The 17,178-nt window shown below is 47.0% G+C and overlaps 1 pseudogene across 1 annotated transcript in view; it reads left to right on the top strand.

The window, feature by feature from the left end:
* Positions 1 to 16,287, top strand: part of LOC311325902 (unconventional myosin-X-like) — a 45,881-nt pseudogene extending 29,594 nt beyond the window's left edge. Inside the window, exons 3-15 of the transcript in view lie at positions 6,568 to 6,691; positions 8,366 to 8,609; positions 9,377 to 9,468; positions 10,080 to 10,173; positions 10,527 to 10,582; positions 11,174 to 11,316; positions 11,863 to 12,057; positions 12,287 to 12,444; positions 13,000 to 13,123; positions 13,766 to 13,884; positions 14,455 to 14,916; positions 15,645 to 15,836; positions 16,183 to 16,287. The product of the transcript in view is annotated as an unconventional myosin-X-like (transcript). The remainder of the gene's footprint in view (positions 1 to 6,567; positions 6,692 to 8,365; positions 8,610 to 9,376; positions 9,469 to 10,079; positions 10,174 to 10,526; positions 10,583 to 11,173; positions 11,317 to 11,862; positions 12,058 to 12,286; positions 12,445 to 12,999; positions 13,124 to 13,765; positions 13,885 to 14,454; positions 14,917 to 15,644; positions 15,837 to 16,182) is intronic.
* Positions 16,288 to 17,178: the final 891 nt, after the last annotated feature.

The raw sequence follows: 17,178 nt of genomic DNA, 5'->3' as shown, positions 1-17,178 counted from the left end.
GTCTGTACATCTGAACAGCAGCATTCACATCTCTCTCAAAGCTGTCAATGTCCTTAGCAGGATCAGGTAATGAGGAAGCCAGCTCCCGCAGCTCATCACAACGGAAAGGTCTGTAGACATCAGAAAAAGGGCTCCATATGGCGTGACCTGGTTGGCCCAGAGGTGGTTGAGGTACAGGATTAATGCATCTAATCATTGGCAATAGCATCTTGCCTAATGCAGAAGAGAGTTGTTGTTCCTGAACCTGACCAGTAGACCTAAGACTATAGTGCTGATGGCCCTCGACTGTTTCAAGAGCAGGGGGAGAAATATCAAGAGCAGGGGGAGGAGTAGTATCAGGGGGAGTCAATAAAGGAGGTGAGACTTTGGCTGAGGTGTCATCAGGAGTCATAGAGCCAGTCAATGAAGGGGATGAGCCAGTAGAAAGGGAAGTTTCAGGGAAGGAAATAGCCAATTTAGACTGACTGCTACCATCAGTACTGCTATGAGAATAATAACCTGGAGGGGGTGACATCTGAAGCAACCAAGGAGCTTGAGGGTGGGCTCCAAAAGGAGTTCCAGTAGAGGGAGAGGGGAGATGTGAAACCTGAGAGGGGACAGATGACGGACCAGCAATAGGGGTCGTAAACCGTGACAATGCAGGATCAGGGGGGGGGTGTTGAACCATTGAGGTTGGCGGAAGTGTCGGGACTGGAAGAGGGGGGGGCAGCACCTGGGCTAGAGGAGGGACGATGCCCTGCTGAGCCAGAGGGTTTGGAATAGGGATGGCCGCATTTGGATCAGGATATAAACGACACGGTTCTAAAAGGTCGTCGTTGTCTGAAGGAGGAATTAATTTCTTAACATAAACAGCTTTAGCAGTGACAGAGTTCTTCCTAGCCTCCCTTTTGTTGCGGGCAGTTTCAGCTCTATCAATTGAGTCATTTGCAGCTGTCTCCCAGGCGAGAAAGTGAGACCAGTTAATGGCATTCTCTGACTTCCTACCTAGCTTAGTTAATTGAAACTCCTTAAGCTGTCTCTTACTGTCCCTAGCAACTTAACAGACAGTGTACCAGACACAGGAGGAAAATCACTATTTTTAGCCCATAAAGAAATTTGCTCACACACACTCGGATCATACTTTAATGCCACTATCTTGGCAGCCCCCATTAAAGGTTCCCTTTTTGGTGCACTAGCAGTACTTCCCATTTTACAAATACAAACAAATATCAAAATTACAGTAAAAAAACAATAACTGCTGTGTTGAGAGGTTTTTTTTTTTTCTCCTGTTACTTTTTTTTTTTTTTTTTTTTTTCCCAAAATGGCAGACTTCAGAAACCAAAATGGTGGATCCTCAAAATGTATGAGGAAAAACAGGACCTCTCTCTTTTTTTTTTTCACAAGCAGCAAAACAGGAAGTCAAACCACGTGCGCACAAAGTTAGCTAAGCACGTGGGCTAACCAACATGTGGAACCAACCACGTGGACGAATCAGCTAGCACAGAGAAGCTAATCAGTGAACCAATAGCACAAAAACCAAAGCTAACAGAAATACAAGATACGTAGCTTGGAGCAGAATTAAAAGAACAAAGGATGAGCACAAGAGTGCCGTAGAAATCCCAAAATAACCCCTAACACTAAACACAAAACAAAGCCAGCACAACACCAAACACTGAAATGCACAACCAAACCGTAGCTAACATGTACAGAAGGACAACACCAAACAAAGACCCAGAAAAACAGGATCAGAAACCCAAGACAAGACAAACACAATGAAACAAAACAAGGCCTACTCGACTCACTTAACAAAAGCAAATCACCCGGGGTTTAAAAGTTCTCGAAGTGTAACAGCCACCTCCGTGTCATGCCCTTCACAACCGGAGTACAAAAAACAAAATAACGAGCCTTAGAACAACAAAAGCTTGCAGTCCGAGTTGCAGCAACCTTCCGCAACGCGGATCTCAAAACCAAAAATTCAAAAGAGAAGGCTTTTCGAGAGTAATAACGCTGTGTAGTACTCCACTATTCAGTACTGGAAACGCTGTAAATGCGTCGCAAACAAAAACCTAACCCTGGTTAGATATATAGGGCAGGGAGAACATTAGGCATTTTAAGCGGGCATGCGGTCAACAACCGGCTTTAAGAACAGAAATGCATGTACAGAAATGCATGTACAACAACCGGTGCGAATAAAACTATGGTCAATGTCTCCAGCTGAAAAACACAATCGTACCACTATAATTTAGATTCACAACGTACCAGACCTTTCAGCGGGCCGCAGAGGAGAAGGGCATCGAGAAAACAGCCAGCAAGTTACGCCAGCCGCTCGACGTTTGAGTCCCCAAGTCAAAAACTTGTCGCGGATCCACGCATCGCCTCCGGAGCACGCGAAAAAGACTCGTAGTTGTCCCAGAAACCGCAATTCGGTTTTACAGACCCGTCGCCATATTGTTGATGATTATTTTCTTAATATACTTGGATTAAGAATAAGAGCACGCGAGTGGTCGATTCAGCTGGTTAAAACAAAAACGAGAGCTTTATTCTAAATACGTTTGCAAGCGGTCTCTCACAACAGGAAGTGATATTCAAGTCAGAGAGCCCCGTCCAATAGAGGCGGAGCCCTTTTAAGGGGACAGTGTCGTGACATGATGTTTGACCAGCTGCTCTGGCAGACACATATGGCAGTGAGAACTTAGTTAAGGTGTGATTCCCACAAACATTGTAAAATAATTAAACAGAGGAAACAGGAAAATCAATAGAGTAAGATAAACAGAAACCTATCTTGGCGTGAACACATGGTGATGAGTTGAAATTCTTTAACAATATAAAAGTCCGTCTGCCCATTTCCGTCTGTATCCTTGGTTGGGTGAATTTGTCCTTCAGTCTATTCCGCGTATTAACTGCATGTAGATTTCTAATCCGTTGTAGTTTGTTGAATATATCTGCAGGTGTCTTAAGGGCATCACAAGAACTAAAGGTAGCCAATTAGTCTACGGTAAAAGTGATCAGCCTCCCCAGAACATACCGATTCTCCTCGGTCTGTTTGTTGTGCTCCGCGATGGAAAGGCGAAACGCATCATCTGTGCCTGGACGTTGAGCTGCCCCAGTAAACCCAGCTTCATGGCACAGTTCAGATGGGACGTTGAGCTGCCCCAGTAAACCCAGCTTCATGGCACAGTTCAGATGGGACGCAGAGCTTGCATGCTTCGCTGTTCTTTCTGACAGATGTTTAATGTCTTTGAGTCCAGACGATGCCCAAACAGAGTCTCCACCAAAAAGAATACAAGGGAAACAGAACAGCGCACTTCTCGAGGTGCTAGCAGTTAGCCACTTCTTTATCTCAAACCATTCCTGTTTGAAGGTACGGGTTACCTTATCTCCAGCCTGGAGCAGCACCAATTCTTCTGGTCGTATGGCACTAAACGTTTTATTTCCAGTTTCTCTTCAAGTTTCAATGTACTAAACCGCACATTAAACAAATAATCTACACTATTCATTGTTGCACCTGAAAACACTTTTAATCTCTACAAAACTTTAGCTAGCAGCATTGGCTAACGTAGATCGACATTGACAATGACCCAGTAGTTCAACTTTGATCAACGTTGTTTCATTATTCCCTGGCTAAACCTGTTGCCAGGTAGATTTCGTAGGGGAAGAGACTTTTCTGCCCCTCCACCCAATTAAATCTGCGTGATATTTTTTCACATTACTCCCGACCACGCTCACATTGTCGCTATAGCAACAGTAGGGGAGAACGCTTCGGTGCCCCTCTGCCGAGTCAGAGCAGTCTGTGACACGCTCATACAAAGGGAATTACTGCAAAACAGCACTATACATAGTGTCAGTCAGGTTTATTATATTTATACATGCTATTTTCACCACTGAATCACTATTTTGTATTAATTATAAATTAGATTTTTCCGAAACACAGTTGTAGGCTAAGATGCATCTTGCACAACAGCGCCACCTGGTGGGGTGTTATATTATAATAATAATAATAATAATAATAATAACAATACTACACTATGTAGCCTATATAGCACTTTTCATACAACTAGCTCAAAGTGCTTCAAATAAAAAGATGTCAAATAAACAACAAGCAGGTAAATAAGATGGAAGACAAAACACAATAAGAGATGAAGATAAGAAATCAAGTAAAATACAGTGTAAAATTACAATTTAATAAAATATTGTGCTGGAGATAAAATAAAGAAAAGTACAGTAGCCTGCAAGTGCAAAAGGAGCTAGTTAAAAGCTTAAGTTAAGAGATACGTTTATAGCTTTCTTTTAAAACTATTTAGCGAGCTGGCTTCCCTGATATCTGTATTGTGTTCCATAGCTTTGGGCCATAATTGACAACGGCTGCACTCCTGATCGGCCGACTGTTGTTGCTGGGAACTTCTAGTAAACCAGCAGTGGATTATCGCAATGTTCTTGAAGGCGCGTAATTGACAAGGGAGTTAGCAATGCTTGGTCCATTAAAGCCCATTAAGGGCTTTGTATATAAGGAGGAGGACCTTAAAATCAACTCTTAATGTTACTGGAAGCCAATGTAAAGCATTTAAGACTGGACAAATGTGCTCTCTCCTCTTGGTTTTTGTTAACAGTGGGCCTGCAGAGTTTTGAATGAGCTGAAGTCTCTCAGTGCTTTTGGGGGGAGGCCAGTGAAGAGTGCATTACTGTAATCAAGTCGGCTTGAAATAAAAGCATGAATCAAATGTTCTGCATCCGTTTGCATATGGCCGTACCTTAGCTATTTCTAAGGTGGGAATATGAAGTTTGAGGTCACATTGTTAGCTATATTAGCGTTAGCCCTATTTTGCTAGTTATGGCTTCGGTAGGGATTTTGATAGCTTCTTCATATTATTATCATGTAATCTCTGGTTATACTGTAGGCTATTGGTAGCTCAGAGTAACTGTAGCCTACTTTGTTTTATTTTTATGTTCATTATGTTCTGTTGTCCAAGTAGGCTATGATTTAGTCCACGTTCTTGTTGGCTACAAATGTGTATCGGTGATAGACTGCATTTACCGTTTTCGGCCACAGGAGGGCAGCAACAGGCTTAGACAGACTGTTCCTGGCTCAGTTTCAGCAATTCAATTAGTATTTGAGTTAGGATATTTAGTTATTTCTGTAAGTATTTCTGTTAGTTAGGCTATATATGATATTTCTTTATTATTTCAGAGACCACACACTCACTAACCAGGTTTCCCGATAAAGAACCTTCTTAAGGAACCCTTCTTAAGCAACCCTTTGCATGGGAGTTAAGAAGTACTTTGGAGTTAAGTGCTTTTTAACACGTTCGGGAAACCCGGCCACTGTCTGTTAATGTAAGTGAAGAGAATTGAAAGGTCAAATAATTCTTATTACCTGTTTAAAAAGTAGTAGTACTGTCACAATACTGAGGAAAGCTTGCGTGCAACGAGCGCATGTATGCTCTCACTCACTTAAGAAACTGGGCTCAGCATCATGATCATGATCACAAGTTTATACAGTTTACATATTTTTAAGCAATGGTAGTGTCTTCTTTTCATGTCAGTGAGTCAAACAAAATTGATAATGCATGGGTTGTGTCTTTTGTCTTTTCCCACATCTTCATTCCTGTCTGGGCTGATCATCGACCACTATGTTCCTCTGATCTGGAATAAAACAAGTGCAGAGTTAGTGTTGTTTTCTCTTTCAATGTCTAGTTAATGGAGTAAATAGTGAAAAATTGGGGGGGGGGATTTAAAAAAGGGGGTACCACATATAACATTTGTTATAATTCCTAAACCGTTCACCTGATTTGGATGTAAATTTTGATGGATTTTGGAGAGATTAGCATATAACATATATGTGTGCCCTGTAGTTTCTAGTGGGTTGTCAACACGCACTGGTAAATATACAATAGCTGTTCTGCCAACCAGGCCTAGCAGAAGGGTCATGCTAAGGGGTCAACTTTGGGAGTGCAGACTAGGAGAGAGGCCTAATCCCACCATCTAATATCTTATTTAGAAAGAAGGCCCTCCTGATAGTCATAAATTCATTAATGGTTGAAGTCTAGGCGTTGCGTCATACATATTACGCGCCACAGCTGATGCACACGAGTGTTATGGAACCTTCAGGTCTAGCACAAGCACACTGTGAATAGCAAGTAAGGGTCATCTTGGCCCCCCTAGCACCATTTAATCAGAACTTTAGCTGATACCGATACGCAGGCAGGAAAACAGTATTTAAGGGGCATTTTGGCCTTGGAACACGTGGCTAGAGAGAGAGGGTAGACAGGCTTAGGCCAAGTGTCTATTTCTAAAGACTCTGTACAGGGAAACTTATACAACCTGTGTTTTTGCTGCTCCAAATCCCGTGTTAGACATTCTTCATTTGCAAAAAGACCAGACTAAATGTGGTTGCTAGCTGAGTGATGCTGCAACTTTATTGAACTTAAAAAAAAAACACACATACACAGAACAACAACAACAAACAACAAAAATGAACAACAAAAATGAACAACAAAACAAGAAAATTAATACGATACAACAATACCTGACACTGCAGATCGCTCCTGTCGGAGCCCCGCCCCCCTCTAACGAGTCGCGCCCGTGTTTCAGTTCATCGACGGCGACGAGGACAACGACGGCTACGTGGACACCGACGAGGAGGTGTCCAACGGGAGGGCGAACCTGCTGAACGGGAGCGGCCCCCCGTACTTCCACAGCTACCTCTACATGAAGGGTAGGTGGAGGCGCGGTACCGCGCCCACCGGGCTGAGAGGTCGGGGGTGGGGGGGGGCTGAGAGGTCGGGGGTGGGGGGGGGGGGCTGAGAGGTCGGGGGTGGGGGGGGGCTGAGAGGTCGGGGGTGGGGGGGGGGCTGAGAGGTCTGGGGTGGGGGGGGGGGGCTGAGAGGTCGGGGGGGGGGGGGGGGGGGGGCTTTCGCGTGCCGAAACGCTGCGGTGGTTTGTTAGCTAGCCGGGCTAGCAGGAGAATAGCTCTGAGGAGAAGAGTGCGCTACTTCTCTGGTACAAGAAACGGGGAGAGATGTATGTTTAAAAACCCACCTCGCCTTCCATCCTGGTAATGAATATGCACTCCTATACTGCCCTCTTCTGACTGTACCATGCGATGGTCTATTGATTTGTCTGGTGCTGAAGAATCAATGGCCGGAGAGGAATGCAATTTACCGGAAGGGGGATTGTAGATCGGATTCAACACTTATTTACTAAAACAATATCCAGATATCTGGGTCAGTCACAGTGAGACGCTATTGCGTTCAGCGTTCTCTGCTCAGACGACTCGGCTTTCAGCGTGGTCTCTCTTTATAGGCGGTCATCCATACAAACAATAGCTAGTGGTCAGCGGGCTCCTTATACTGCAGCTGTTAACACTTGATCTTCACTGGACACTGACCAGTCCCATGACCAACTGAGGCATGTTCATGGTGTTTTTCTGAGAATGGTAGGGGCACTCGTGACAGAAATGATCACTAGATGTCTGTATCAGAGGAGATTTTGGATGCACCTTCTCAAAAAGAGACACTTACTGTTGTGCTAAAGCAAAAAGTAGGAAAATTACATCTGAATATGTGCAGCTCCAGAAAGCAGGACAGGGACAGAAAGCAGGACAGGGACAGAAAGCAGGACAGGGACAGAAAGCAGGAAAGGGACAGAAAGCAGGACAGGGACAGAAAGCAGGACAGGGACAGAAAGCAGGGGAGGGACAGAAAGCAGGAAAGGGACAGAAAGCAGGACAGGGACAGAAAGCAGGACAGGGACAGCGCCTCGATTTCACCAGTTTATTTGGCCGTCCAAACAAGCCTTCATCAGAGAATGTCTGTTTCTTTCTCTCAACCTCTCCTTCCCCCTCTCTCTCTCTTTCTCTCCTCCCTCTCTCTTTATCTCTCTCCCCCACCCTCTCTCTCTCCTACTCTCTGTCTTTCTCTCCTCTCTTTCTTTCCTTCTCTCTCGCTTTCCCTCCCCCCCTCTCTCTCTCTTTCAATCCTCTCTCTTTCTCTCATTTCTCTCTCTCTCCTCCTCCTCTCTCTCTCTCTCTCCTCCTCCTCTCTCCTCCCCTCTCTCTCCTCCTCTCTCTCTCCTCTCTCTCCTCCTCTCTCTCTCCTCCTCTCTCTCTCTCTCTCTCTCCTCCTCTCTCTCCTCCTCCTCTCTCTCTCTCTCTCCTCCTACTCTCTCTCTCCTCTCTCTCCTCCTCTCTCTCTCTCTCTCTCTCCTCCTCTCTCTCTCTCTCTCTCTCACTCTCTCTCTCTCTCCTCCTCCTCTCTCTCTCTCTCTCCTCCTACCTCTCTCTCCTCTCTCTCTCTCTCTCTCTCTCTCCTCCTCTCTCTCTCTCTCTCTCTCACTCTCTCCTCCTCCTATCTCTCTCTCTTTCTCTCTCTCTCTCTCCTCTCTCTCTCAGGGGGGCTGATGATCCCATGGCGACGGCGCTGGTGCGTACTGAAAGACGAGACCTTCATGTGGTTCCGGGCCAAGCAGGACTCCCTCAAGTCCGGCTGGCTGTACAAGAAGGGCGGCGGCATGTCCACGCTGTCCCGGCGCAACTGGAAGATGCGCTGGTTCGTCCTGCGGGAGTCCAAGCTCGCCTACTTTGAGAACGACAGCGAGGACAAGCTGAAGGGAACCATCGACATCCGCGCGGCCAAGTGAGAGCCTGCTCCCCCGACTTGGGACCGCGTTTAGACGGATAGGAAGCTAACTGTTGCTATGTCGTAACTAGCGTGACTCAGCGGATGTAGGTTTTGGGGATAAGCCTTGTCATTCGTTTATTACTGCCCAATCAGCGGCGGCAAAATCTATTGTCCGCCCAATCAGATTCAAAACAGACTACAGTGCATAAAACAACAACCTAGCAACCACTCCATTTTTTTTCGCCCTTATCCCCAAATGTTAATGAGTCCAGCCAGACCTTTCTCCCGCGCTGGCCCAGCGTAAACGCAGTGTGGAGATAGAGGTCCGGCTACGCAACACTACGTCGTAACAGTCCTGCCTTTTGGTTCTGTTCATGGTGTGTTCTGTGGCTAAAGTGTTACTTAGGGGGGCGGCTGAAGCTCAGTTGGTAGAGCGGGTCGTTCAATGATCGAAGGGTCAGTGGTTCGAATCCCAGCTCCGACTGTCCACATGTCGAAGTGTCCTTGAGCAAGACACCTAACCCCAAATTGCTCCCAATGAGCAGGTTAGCACCTTGCATGGCAGCTACCACCATTGGTGTGTGAATGTGTGTGTGAATGGGGGAATGAGAGGCCATTGTAAAGCGCTTTGAGTGCCGCTAAGGTGGAAAAGCGCTATATAAGTGCAGTCTATTCACCATTCATTAGATACAGAGCGTGTTGAGGCGACGTCTTTCTCAGCACTCAGCGCCAGACGGTTCTGGTTCTGACGGCGTCCCCGCTCTGTGTTGACCTCCTCACAGGGAGATTGTGGACAACCACGAGAAGGAGAACGCTCTGAACATCGTGACGGAGGAGAGGACCACATCTACGCAGAGTCCCCTGAAGACGCCAGGTACGAGCACAGTGCTCCTGCTTTGTATGCACCACCATGTAGAGAATACTGGTATTTGCTGGTTAGGGATGGGAATCACTCGTGATCGCACAATTCATTTCGATTTCTATTCTTGGGGTCAGAATTCGATTTCAAATTATCGCAGATTCGATTTTTGATTTGATTATGATAGAATTTTCATTTCCACCATTTCACAGCAGTAACACATTAAATACAGTAACCCATTAAATATAGGTTGTCCCATAATGGTAGGGGAAGCAGTGAAATATATCCCAAGCACAAAATGATTGTGATAACAGGATAAAATCCCAAAAAGAATTTTCACACACAAAAAAATGAAAATAAAACAAAAAATTGCACTTACATGGCAGCTGCTGCCATTGGTATGTGAATGTATGCATGAATGGGTGAATGAGAGGCCATTGTAAAGTGCATTGGATAAAAACGCTATATAAGTGCAGTCTATTTACCATTTACCAAAGTTTACTCTGGTGTTTTGCCTGATAATCAAATGATAGATGTATGTCTCCCTCTACTGGTGAACTAGAGTAGTGGCGTTGATCAGTGTATCTCTCCCCCACATCCTCCTCTTCCTCTCTGTGCCCCTGCAGCGGCTGGTTCAATGTGCTGAGTCGCGTCCACAGCGCCAGTCCAGAGCAGCTCACGGAGATGCACCCCGAGCAGGCCAACCCCAAGAACGCTGTGGTGAGGGCCACCTCTGTCACTGACTCTCTGTCTCTTTCTCTCTCTCCCTCCCTCCCTCTCTTCCTTTATTCCCCCTCTCTCTCTCTCCCTCTCTGTCTGTCTATGTCTCTCTCTTCTCTTCAGATTCCTTTATTATTACATCCATTGTACAGGTACAGGGGAATACAATTCTTGGGTTCTGGCTCCTCAACCTTGCAGTAACAACAGACTCTCTCTCTCTCTCTCTCTCTCTCTCTCCTCCGACCCATCTGCTAGAGATCCAGCTTGTCGATGGTAGTTTAGAGCTACAGTATGTATCTTGTGGATGTAAATATTTCATGTAAATCGGGAAAACAATTTGCATTTCCTTCCAGGGAACTCTGGATGTTGGACTGATCGACTCGGTCTGTGCCTCTGACAACCCTGACAGGTGAGAACCGAGCCTTCAGTCACTCTGCTCTGCTGGATCTCATGCTGATGCACCGTTTTCCAGGAAGAACCTGTTTTCTCCAGCAATTATTTCGTTTCAGACTGCAATAGCATGACCTTATGACCTTCGCATAACAACAACAACAGTTTATTTTGCTGCTCTTACGGGCCCTGTATGTCATATCAGGGCGGCTGTGGCTCAGGAGGTAGAGCGGGTTGTCCAATGACAGCATGGTCGGCGGTTCGAATCCTGACTCCCCCTGTCCAAAGTGTCCCTGAGCAAGGCACTGAACCCCAAATTGCTTCCAATGAGCAGGCTAGCACCTGTCACCATTGGTGTGTGAATGTGTGTGTGAATGAGAGGCCATTGTAAAAGCGTCAAGGCAGGATGGCGCTATAGAAGCGCAGTCCTTTTACCACGTATGTGATGATACTGTTTTTTTTGCTTCCCTCTGGAATATGTAGAGAGTGGGTCGTATGCCCACCTCCCTTGTTCTCTGTAAAGCGCATTGTTTTGCCTCTGATGTAATGCGTTATACAAATAAAGCTTTGATTGATTGATTGATTGGTTGATTGATTGATGTGTCCCCAGGCCCAACTCGTTTGTGATCATCACAGCCAACCGGGTGATCCACTGCAACGCCGACACGCCGGAGGAGATGCACCACTGGATCGGCCTGCTGCAGAAGCCCAAGGGAGACTCCCGGGTGGACGGGCAGGAGTTCCTGGTCAGAGGTCAGTCCTGTGGTCAGTCTGGGATGCCGGGGCCTGATTATAGGGTTGACTTTTATGCGGCAGAGTTGACCGTACTGACTCAAGATGTGATTTGGTAGAACTAGCCTTGGGTAGAACTAGGCTCGCTGCAATGTACGAGGTTAGCGTGATCCTTTGTGTAGGAGGTGCATGTGGAGCCAAATGGACTTTGACAAAATGTATCAAGTCTCCTGTATCGTTATGGATGGATGCGGTTTTCTCAAGCTGTGTTCGGAATCGCTCCCTCGTTCCCTCACTCCCTATTCCCTATATAGGGTTCACCATGTAGTGAACTACCTAGGGAACGGAGAAAATGTAGGGTACATGCACTGTTCCCTGCAAATCAAGGTGAATTGTGGGTAATAAATAGTGAACTATATAGGGAACGAAAATTCCGCGGAGAATTCGGACACTACAAACAAAATGGCTGACGCCCTATATAGTGCACTATATAGTGAATAGGGAGCGATTCCGAACACAGCTTCAGTGTTTCTCAGTCTCCTTCTCTGCCCCCCCCCCCCCCCCCAGGCTGGCTGCACAAAGAGATGAAGTCCGGCGCCAAGAGCTCCTCTTTGAAGCTGAAGAAGCGCTGGTTCGTCCTGACCACCAACTCTCTGGACTACTACAAGTCCTCCGAGCGCGGCACCTCCAAGCTGGGAACCCTGGTGCTCAACAGCCTGTGTTCAGTGGTGCAGCCGGACGAGAAGGTCTTCAAGGAGACCGGTGAGTACGGACGCCGTTTTCAATTGTGTTGGCACTCCAAGGGTTGGTTACAATTACAAACACCCCCACCGCAGGTCTAGCCACTTGTAGATAGGAAAGAGTTGGATAGGCATAAGAAAAATGGTGGCAGTAGTAACCTATTGTACCAAGCTAAGTCAGTGCTTTAAAAACAAAATGTCTCCAGCTTCTCTCTGTTTTGACCTTCCCCGTCCCCTCCTTGTCCACCCAGGCTACTGGAACATCATAGTCCACGGGCGGAAACACTCGTACCGCCTCTACACCAAGCTACTCAACGAGGCAATGAGGTGGGCCTCAGCCATCCAGGGGGCCATCGACAGTAAGGTGCCCATCGAGACCCCCACCCAGCAACTGATCAGGGACATCAAGGTACCCCGATCCCCGCCTCCGCTATCAAATCTCACTCGGATCAGAAACACAGCGCCGGGAAACGCTAGCTAGGCCAGGCCTTCGAGATCATGTGTTCATCAATGTGTCGTTGACCTATGACCCTTTTATGTATTGTCGAGTAGCATTCCCGTCTGAGCTCTGTTGTAACCCATGTCCATCTCCCATGTTCAGCTGTGCAGGCCCCTACCTAGGCCCTCCCTGCCTGTGACCAGGCACACACACTGTAGTTAAGTGAGTCACTTGAGTGGAGCTCACTGTGTGTGTTTGAAGTGATATTCCTTTATTTCAGGCTTCAGCCTCCTTCTGTGAACATCGTATTTTTTCCTCTTTTCTCCAGAATGTCTTCATTTAGCTGTGTGCAGTGCTTAGTGCTATCCTGGCTCAAACCACGGCATGCATCCCTTCCAAAGCAGGCGGTTTCTTCCTGTGTTGACTTTGACCTTTGACCTCGCGCTACCACGCTACTAGCTGTCCCTGTAGCCGTCCTCCCAGGCATTACAAGCCGATCCCTGATCCCGCTGCCTCTCTCTCCAGGAGAGCAGTCTCAATGTGGAGGCTGTGGAGCAGACCTACTGGAGGAACCCCATCCTGAGATATACCCAGCATCCTTTGCACTCCCCACTACTACCTCTGCCCTACGGGGACGTCAGCGTCCACTGTGAGTCGACTCTCTGATCCCTCTCCGCAGGGGGCCACTGTTCGTTGATAGTGAAATACACAAAGCTGGAGCTTATGGTCTCTGAACGAGCCTTTAGTAGTGAATATCTTATCTCTCTCAGTATAACTAGCGCTCTCTGTCTATAAACCTTTTTCCATAAGATTTTCAAGCGAATTAACGTGTAAATCGATGTAAATTTGAGCGGTATTAGAAGCCCTCACACGGTTTTCCATTCTAGTGATTCTAGCGAGTTAGCTCGAATGCCCCGTGTTGATGTGCATTTTAGTAATTCGTTTTTCTAAATTGGTATTCAATCGATTCAATTATTTTCCCATCAACCATGGCGCAGTCACTTTTAGATGCTTTAGATCTATTTTGAGCAAATTATCTTTTTGATGGAAAAAGGCCTCATCTCTCTCTCTCTCTCTTTGTCTCTCTCTCTCTCTCTCTCTCTTTGTCTCTCTCTCTCTCTCTCTCTCTCTCTCTCTCTCTGTCTCTCTCTCTCTCTCTCTCTTGTCTCTCTCTCTCTGTCTTTCTCTCTCTCTCTCTCTCTCTCTCTCTCTCTCTGTCTCTCTCTCTCTCTCTGTCTCTCTCTCTCTCTCTCTCTCTCTCTCTCTCTCTCTCTCTCTCTCTCTCTCACAGTGCAAAAGGAGAAGGGCTACGCCAGCCTCCAGGACGAGGCGGTGAAGATCTTCAACTCGCTGCAGGAGATGGAGGCGGTGTCGGACTTCACCTCGCTACGTTATCCCGCTTATTATACGGCTAGTTACCAACGTAACGTCAAAAAGTTACACTTTTTATTTCGCCAGGAAAATGGTTTCTGTGTGCTTGGGCAACGGACGTTTTCAGAGATTGAACATAGCAGGCTACAGCAGTCAAACCGTTATTGTTTAGAATTCAAACTTTCAGACAACTTTCAACTGTCGCCCATAGACGTACGTGTATAATGTGTTGCCCTTAGCAGCGGCGAATATCGCTTGTTGCCGGTGAATTATTGAGAAATAATTCACCGGTAGAACGTGCGATTGTCCAATCAGAGACGAGTATTTCAGAGAGCCGTGTAATAAATATATACGATTCACTCTCTCTTCTTGCATCAGTCTTTGTTATTGATCCTGACCGACCTCCTCAGGTTTCCCTCATGGGACAATGAAGAGATTGGTTGATTGTCTGATTGGTTGATTGTCTGATTGGTTGATTGTCTGATTGTCTGATTGGTTGATTGGTTGATTGGTTGATTGGTTGATTGGCTGATTGGTTGATTGGTTGATTGGTTGATTGGTTGATTGGTTGATTGTCTGATTGGCTGCCCTCCCCCTCTGTGTCTGCAGGCCCATGAGAGCCTGACCAGCGGCCACTTCCCGGCCCCCGAGGAGACCCTGCAGCACCTGGCCGCCCTGCGGCTGCAGTTCCTCCACGGGGACAAGGCCCGGGTGGGCTTGACCCTGGAGGCCGTCTACCCCGTGGGCCGCATCCTGCAGTTCACCAAGGCAGGGGGCGGGGGCGGGGCCACCACCGGCGGCACGCCAGGCCACACCCTGGAGCGCCGGCGCACCAGCTTCCTGGACGGCACGTTGAGGCGGGGCCTGAAGACGGGCTCGGTGAAGAAGCAGAGGATGGAGGAGGAGCAGATGCTGGAGATGTGGGTGAAGGAGGAGACGTCGGCCACGCGCGCCAGCGTCCTGGAGAAGTGGGCCAGGCTGAGGGGGCTGGACCAGCACCAGGCCATGCTCAAGTACATGACCGTCATCAAGGAGTGGCACGGCTACGGATCCACGCTCTTCGACGTGGAGGTGACTGATCTGACGCGCAGGACTGCAAACACAATACAGCCTTAAGGGGGCGATCACACCTGGGAAAGACGCTAGAAACGAGATGCTAGTAAAACCATTGATTTCCTATGATACGGCGCGTCTGACTGGCGTTCCGTCGTCTTTTTCGACGGGCGTCTTTTCTTGCAGGCGCGTCAGTTTTGAGTTGTAGACGAATAAAAAAACGATTTGACTACTAAACTTTTTTCAACTTTTTGAGCGTCAGACGCGAGAAGCGCCATTTCGTCATCGTCATATTTGGCCCAGGCATTTCAAGCGTCTTTGAAGCGTCCGTGTTTAAAGTGTCTTTTCCAGGTGTGACCGCCCCCTAAGATGCCTTTCTGACACGGTTTTTATTTGACCCAAGTCATACCATCACACTGGGTTTTATTGCCAGGTAGTTTTTACACATACTAGGAATTTGTTCTGGTCAATTGGTGCATAATACTCATGGAGACATCATTTGACGGGGTGGAAGGACTAGACGGGACAGTGCAAAGACAGGACTGTGCAAATGACAGTACAAAATACAAAATGTTGTGTGTGATGTGTGTATATACAGAATGTGTACAAAGTGTTAATGTGTGTACGATGTTTTTACCCTTATCACGGTGGGTAACAAAGATGATGTCACTTGAAGGTTACCAGACAGTGTTTGTTTGATGTTAGCCAATGTCTCTGACCAGGTGTGTGTGTGTGTGTGTCTGCAGTGTAAGGAAGGAGGTTTCCCTCACGACCTGTGGCTAAGCGTGAGTGCTGAGAACGTGTCTGTGTACAAGAGAGGAGAGCCCCGGCCCCTGGAGACATTCCCCTACGAACACATCGTCTTCTTCGGGGCCCCGCAGCCCAACACCTACAAGATCACCGTGGACGAGAGGGAGATGTTCTTCGAAACGCCACAGGTACTTTCAAACGCCATCGCTTGGAACTGCACTATAAACACATCGTCGTCGCATCGTAGCATCTCAGAGCCATGGTTTTATTGGCTGTTGAATAGCGTATAATAATGTTCCTGTGTGTATTCCACATGTACTGAATAGCGTATAATAATGTTCCTGTGTGTATTCCACATGTACTGAATAGCGTATAATAATGTTCCTGTGTGTATTCCACATGTACTGAATAGCGTATAATAATGTTCCTGTGTGTATTCCACATGTACTGAATAGCGTATAATAATGTTCCTGTGTGTATTCCACATGTACTTGTTCCTGGCGGGTGACTGTGTTTATGTTGTATCATCATCAGGTCAGGGAGATCACCAAGATCATGAAGGCCTACATCAACATGATCGTGAAGAAGCGCTGCAGCGTGAGATCGGTTTCCAGTTACGGAACCAGCTGGATCAGGTGATGGACGGGACAACAGCTCCACCGGGCTCGCAACCACCTTGGGTCGAAAAGTTCGCAGGAAGGAGGCCGCGAAGGCTACAGGGATTAAACTCCACTACCCAGAAATCTGAATGGCAGGGAGTTTTGCTGACCAGAAGCAAATCTGTCCTTCTCGTAGACATTGACTGGCTAGTGAGAATCGTGGGGGTCTCCCTCAGTGCATATGCCAACATTGTAGCATCTGCTTCACTAAAGGCTTTATCGCCCAGTTAATAGTGCTTATTCCCCTAGAGGCTGCGCTGTATTCACACCTACACCATCTGGTTGCAGCCTGATCAGTACAATATCAGTATGAGTATCACATGTCGTGTCAAATTCTACATTCTCTAATCTCATTGGATCGAGACGCAGACCACACTCCGTTTCTCACGTCGCCTCGGTAACTCCCCCCGCCATGAGAATGTTGCGTTTGTTTTTTCCCACGTTGGCATAGTAACTGAGTTATTGACCATAATGAGGTTCTGATACTGTACACTCTTAACAGATGTGTTATTTTAACAAGTCTGTGTGTATAGTTCAGGACGATATAACACATGTTGTTTTTAACACATCTGTGGTAAGAGTGGGGTTTGGGGGCGGGTCTCACTATTATTATTTCTGATATGTCTTGATTTAGCCACTGAATGGAAATGCAGGTTGTATATTTCTCCTGTTGGAAGAGTCCCTCAGGTTCAGTGGGCAATATGACGGTCAGCATTACACCTAGGGAGGTTCCTGTCTTCAACTCTAATGCCTTAAGTAGTTTCACTGCTTCCATCTGTTATTATGGACTATAAGTAATAGTTTCAGTGCAGACTTTGCCTTTCACGAATGGAGGATTAAAGAAGTTGGTTGGTTTTGCTGCACTCTGCCA

This window comes from Borostomias antarcticus, assembly GCF_949987555.1.
Source record: "Borostomias antarcticus genome assembly, chromosome: 25".
Classification (NCBI taxonomy): domain Eukaryota; kingdom Metazoa; phylum Chordata; class Actinopteri; order Stomiiformes; family Stomiidae; genus Borostomias; species Borostomias antarcticus.
The sequence above is the reverse complement of the archived record's forward strand: the minus strand, read 5'-3'. Positions and strand labels throughout refer to the sequence as shown.